The sequence below is a fragment of the Microcebus murinus genome, chromosome 7 (genome assembly GCF_040939455.1).
Source record: "Microcebus murinus isolate Inina chromosome 7, M.murinus_Inina_mat1.0, whole genome shotgun sequence".
Lineage (NCBI taxonomy): Eukaryota > Metazoa > Chordata > Mammalia > Primates > Cheirogaleidae > Microcebus > Microcebus murinus.
The window spans coordinates 14,755,466-14,761,721 of record NC_134110.1 but is presented as its reverse complement, the minus strand read 5'-3'; the positions used below and the strand labels follow the sequence as shown (position 1 = coordinate 14,761,721).

The window sequence follows — 6,256 nt, the reverse complement described above, 5'->3', positions numbered from 1 at the left end:
CTCAGAGAAACTGTGGGATCCAATGAGATGATCTATGTAGACATTCTAGTTCTTCAGGGAAAATCTAGGCTATGAAAAAATAGGCCAGTAATGTTCTATTCCATTGGTAAAATTTCTATTCTCATATGAAATTTATGGAAGCTTACTTCTTTCCTCATCTGTAAATTGCAAGTCAAATTGCACTGAAGTGGGGGGGTACACATATGCTCTGGCAATACACCCATGTAGAATCCTCACATTCTGGAGAAGGGGGGGGAGTTATAATTTATATAATTGCAATCATATATTAAATGTATATGACAACAACTAAATATGTTGTGACACACACTTCCTGTTGTTTTTGTTGCTCTGGACAATATAAGACTTGCATTTTTCATAAAGTTAGAAAATAAAAACAAAGACATTGTGAGCATTATCTCACAAAGAAACCTACCTACTCCTGCTTAAATTATCCCCATGCATCCTCTACTTCCTTCCTCACTCTCTAAATTCTTCTAACTTTTTTATGAAGCATTGATCTATATAACTAGCACATTCAGAATTCCCTTGAAACAGTATTCTCATAAAAATCAAATCAAAATGGGTGGCACAAAAGTAAAGGTAGAGATTATTTATACCCCTGCCCTGAATTCTTTTAGGTCTGTGGCATTTGCTCATTATTTAGTTTCTCTTAAAAAGAACCCAAAATTACTTCTACATATTGATTTGCACCAACAATACCCATGGAGAGAATATTGGGGGTAATTAATTACTCAGTGTTAGGTGCAAGAATACTGATTCACAGAAACTATATCATTTAACTTTACTGTACGTTTAGGTTCCTAAAAGTTGTTTAATATGTTTCAGTAGACAGAATCATTTAAAATACACTGAGAGGCTTGTATGTTTGGAAGCAGACTAGGGTGAATTGTAGGAAGTGACCAAGCACTGTATTTCAGTGTCCGTAACTGCCTCCTGATTGATTTGTTATATAAGTGTGGAATTTAGATGTGTCATTGGACTTATAGCAAGGGTGCTCCTTTCTGTGCTACAGGGGGCGTTCCTCACTCCCATGGTGGAGGGGTGTGTCTGTGGGGGCATGAAATAATGAGGAAAATAGGCTTTAAGGTCCCATGACTTGGGGTCATCTGCTGGTCCCTTTCCTCTCTATTTTGTGATGAACAAAGATCTGGACCCAATAGGCAATCCAAGAGAAAGCATCATTCTCTTCCTGAAGACTTCCTCTGGCCAAGCCCTTGCTGGACACCAAGTAAGCTGAAAGCAGGGTCCAATGACTTAAAACACAACAAAGTTTTGACTTAATGGAATTAACATATTCCTTGTACTACACCCAGTGGAGGAAAAGGTCTCAAATTCTTGGGCTTTTGAAGTGCCATGTATCTATGTCTATGTCTCTGTCTGTGTCTATATCCATATCTATATATCTATATCATCATCTATATATATATCTCATCTATATATCCATTCTCTCTTATCTAATATATCTTTCCTCAGTCTCCTCCATCTTTTTCTTAAAAAGCCTTTTCCCGACCCGTTACATAGTATCTGTACTTCACTCAGTCATATACCTCCATTGATCCTCCTTGGAGGAAGGACTCCCAAATTCTTGGCCCCTTAATGTAGCTTAAAAACCCCAGAAGTTTAGAATTTGATCTCAGCTTAATAATGATCTTTCTTTACCTCAGTTTTTCTGGTACCCGGTAGGGCAGGAGTAAGTTTAAGAAAATGGCGATGCTCTGATTTCAGTTCTATATATTTATTAGAGATCTGTAGCTGACCCACCTAGGATCTTGCTTGCCACTGTCAGATTTATTTTCTTACTGGGAAAATGGAGTCTAGTCCCTTACGAGGAAATCATGTGACTGGATTAACATGATTTTAAAAAAATTATTTATAAAATAATGTCTTGGAAAACAGTTACTAAGTATTTGACTCCTTCCTGAGTTTATTTATGCAACAAGAGGGCTCCATGTTGTGGAAAATATCTCTTACCCATCCAGAGTGAATGGATTTAACAGACTAATAAAGAGATACTGATTTAAAAACATCCACCTACTTGGGGTATGTGGGTGGGGAATAAATAGTTCTTAGTTTATCCTTCCACATATGTAATGCCATGATCCGCTTCAACTATGCTATGTTTTTAAGTTTTCAAATTAGTGATTTCTCAGTGAAGATAAGCAGGAAGTTGAGCCTCTCCAGGGACCAAGCTCTCTGTCTCCATCTGTCTAAGAACCCAGGGGCCTGCTTTGTCTGTAGGGACTGATCCTGTTCCTGATCCTTTACTTAAGTGCAGAATCTAACCAATTTGCTACCAGGGTCTTGTTCTCCCAGGTCCTAGCTACTGTGCTTTGTAACTGGGAGGAAGGCATTTAATACTAAAAAAACATACATTTTGTATGTGTGTGTGTGTGTGTGTGTGTGTGTGTGTGTCTGTGTGTGTGTGTTTACTGTAAAGTGATCGCTGAATTTCCATCATCTCCATCCTTAACCTTTATGTCTGCCATGGAATTTTCATTTGGGGACATTTTAATAAAACAAGATGGCATTTTTACAATTTTTTTCGTCTTATACAATATCAAATAGCAGAGAGAGGCAATTTATATCATGTGCAAATATATGCACATTCAAGAGCACATTTATACTTTGTTGTTGTACATGTGGTAATGAGGAGTTGAGGAGAGGAGGATTGGGGAGATATTTGATTGAAAGCCATGACGTACATGTGGAAATATGCTGTGCATCGCCCCTACCTGGGAGGCGCCACACTTACCCGACTATGTTCCTCTGAGGTCACAGACATGGTTCTGCGCTTTTAGATGTTGCTGGTGGCTCCAGGTTCCATGCTTGGGTCACTGAGGCCTGCTCTGGAGTGAGTAGTTAAGGGGGGAGGGTAGCTAATGTACATGGGAGTGAAGCCGACAGGTGTAACCGATGGCATCAGAGACAGCCCCGGGCCCCTTGGTCTCTCTGTGGCCTGTGTGAGCCTTGCTCACCCTCCCTCCTTATAGAGCTTTTTCAAAGTACACAGTGTTTCTGTAGATTGACCTCTTCTTCTTGCCTACCACTCACAAGGGTAACCAAATGATGGGCGCTTGAGGGGTGCGCCAGTCAGAATCAGAAATGCTATGTGGAAGGTGGTGACTAAGGGACTTGGTGGGCGGACACATATGACATCTGGGGAAACCAGCAAAGACCTGTGGTGGTCCTGCCCTTTTGGAAAGCCCTTGGCAGCTGGCAAATATGTCCTTTGGCATTTGAGAGTATAATACAGACTGTGAGCTAGCTTTAATGAATTTAATGCCAGTGTCTAGTACATCATTATTTAATCGTGTTGTTTCAAATATGTCCTGGGACATCCCAAAGTTGTACATGCAGTGAGTCATCTTATGCTTCCTACCTAATTTGAATCATTCACTGTTTCAGATGATACTTTACTGGGGCCTACTATACGCTGGATACTGTGGGAAGATGAAATAAAACAGGTACAGTATTGCATTATCACACAAAGCAATCCTTTTCCAGATATTTCCAAAAGCTGGAATGGCTTACCAAAAATATCTTTTGTACATACAATAAAGCTGTCCAAAATATGAACTGTTCTAATAGAAAACAAAATCAATGTTTCCAAATGAAAACATTTTATTCCATATGACTCACATTGGTATAATAAAGTCCTTGGCTTTTTAGCATACATGCCACATTATTAAATGTTAGTAGTATGGATTAGTAGCAAAAGGCTTATCAGTACTGAATGCAGGTAGCAGCTTGAGTCCCTGCCTCCCTTAAGCTAACTCGCCACCAGGGAATGACCAGGGCCTATGAATACATCTCTTATGCCCCTCCACAAGTTGGAACTCAGGCTTGCTCATGGCTAACTTCTCCATAAATGGACTTGTCCCACCCTTGAAGCACTGAAGTTTCATCATGTGGTTTTGCTTGTTGCACTCCTATGTTAAATATTTAAATTAAGCAGGACTTACACGGATTGCACATTGTTCAGACACAATAGAAGTAGACACGGAAGCTAACACTTTCCCCTCTGGGAGTATTTTTAATCAGATAATATTTAGTGCTCAGCTAAAATACTTAGTGGCACTTGCAAACAAATTCCCTTATTGTCGAGGAGATAGATTTTAATTTTCCAGTCCTAACAAGAAAGAACTGTTAGATCTCCTGAGAGTTTGGGGGTTCATTTTTTCCAGTTGGCTGCAGAGTGAAGAAGGATGACAGCAGCTTGGGATCCCCTGGCATGTACGGAAGCCACATATCACTTCTGCCAATTACAGCTCCTTGAGGGTGCCATCAATATGCACCAGCGGTTTCTCACTATTTTTTTTTTAGCCAGAAGCAAATGAATATATTATCCATCCACAGCAAGACACAGGACAAATGGATCTATGAGTCGTGGGTGATTGGGATTCCTTGCGTGCGCAGGGGGTGACTATACTTCAGAACTCATTTTCAGTGATGCTGACATACAAGACAATCCTCAGAGACCTGTCTATCAAACTGCACATGCTCTGCAGAAAAGTTAGGTTACTCATGCTCAGACAGAGGGGGCAATGGCAATTTAGAATGGTCCCTTAAATACCAATTGTACTTGTATTTACCAAGTGAATTAAACCTATATGAAGGACATTGTTCACACTGTGTGAAAGTGATTCCTCACTGGTGTTTTGAAACTCATGAAGAAACACAGGCATGCACATACACACATACACATACGTGTGTGTGTGTGTGCATGAAGTGTGTACAGTTTTTTCTCCTCCTCCAAATTTTAATTTCCATACCCTGAAAAGGCTCGATTAGTTTTTTAAGTGGCTAGATGCATTGTTTTAATATTATTGCAATGTGACTTGGCTTGCAAATCCACTGCCTGAATACCTGTTATCGATAGCCAAATACCCATTACAAATGAGAAATTCGCAGGTGGGTTCTCTTTGTCCGTCAGAGCAGAAGCTGGGGCAAGGCGCCCTGTGCTCACAGTAAGGATGCTTTGAGCGGCTCTGCATCTCATTCACAGTGTTTGTGTAGTTACCAAAGACAACAGATGGGTCAAAACCTGTACAATGGACCCAATGCAGTTATGTGCCAGCTTGCCAATAAATTCTATTTTTAAATAAAAATATAAATTAGTAAATCATGGTATAAAAAATTATATATTGAAAATGAGATGAAACCTCACAAAAGAAAAAGGAGAATAGTTCTGGAAAGAGATTTTAAAAGATTTTAAAAGAAACCAGAGAAGCACATGGTGGCTCTTGGCTGAAAATAGACCCTGGCACATGGGGAGGTCATACATTTCCCAGCCCCTCACGGAGGGCTTTTCACGGCACTAGATAATGAAAGAGGCTGGCTGGGATAAGACTTCCCTCCTTGGAATGACACGAGAGTGGTAGGCTTTTTGAAACTCCCTGAGAATGTTCTGGAATGCTAATTGAGAATTTGGATCCCCATCTAGTAAGGTATTTATTTGGATTTACTTGCATCAGTTCAGTGGCAAATTCTGCTCAATTCTTGTGATCAGTGTAGCAATCGTGAAGGATTTCTCTGATTTACAAGTCCCCAGACTGTGGCACTTGCAGCTTAGCACCAAATTTTCTTCATGTCTCCACATTTTGGTATCTTTTTGTATATAATGCAGCATGGATTTGTTTATCCCACATTCTGTCATTCAGAAAACTCTATTAACTTTTGCATCTGTTCTTTGCTGCTATTGGGATAATTGATGTTCATCATTTTGACCCTGAAGCAATTCAGGTGCCTTTTGAATCATGGAGGATTACATTATATTTTGTAGGGGTGGAAATGCGAGAGTCTCTGGGGTCCTGAGACAGTGTAGCAGTGACAGAGTCACAGCAATATCTGGCATAGGACAAACCACAGCTTGATAGAAAAATAAATCCTCCTTGTTGAGCCAAGGAATGCTTTTGCACTCACATTTCTCCATCCTTTGTGCATGCACACAACACACATTTCCTGAGTATGTACATCTGCCAGGTCCTGTTCTAGCTACCAGAGATACTAAGATAGATTCAACCTAGGCCCTGTCTCTAAGACACCTTCAGTATATAGTTGGACAGGCTCATGCTCTGATAGTTATAAAGCATGATACTGACTTGCAGTATGTTTTCGAGCACAAAGGATGAGCACCTAAATTGGCATGGCTTTCGGGAGGAAGCAGTTGGGGCTTTCTGGTAGAGATAGTGTTCAGGTTGATTTTAAAAACTTTCCTAGAAGTTGAGTGGGGTGG

The 6,256-nt window shown here is 40.2% G+C and overlaps 1 long non-coding RNA gene across 1 annotated transcript; it reads left to right on the top strand.

The window, feature by feature from the left end:
• Positions 1–3,424: 3,424 nt before the first annotated feature.
• LOC142871848 (uncharacterized) lies at positions 3,425–4,639 on the top strand. Its single transcript, XR_012920015.1, has 2 exons — positions 3,425–3,485; positions 4,206–4,639. It is a non-coding gene; the product is annotated as an uncharacterized LOC142871848 (long non-coding RNA).
• The last annotated feature ends 1,617 nt before the right edge of the window (positions 4,640–6,256 follow it).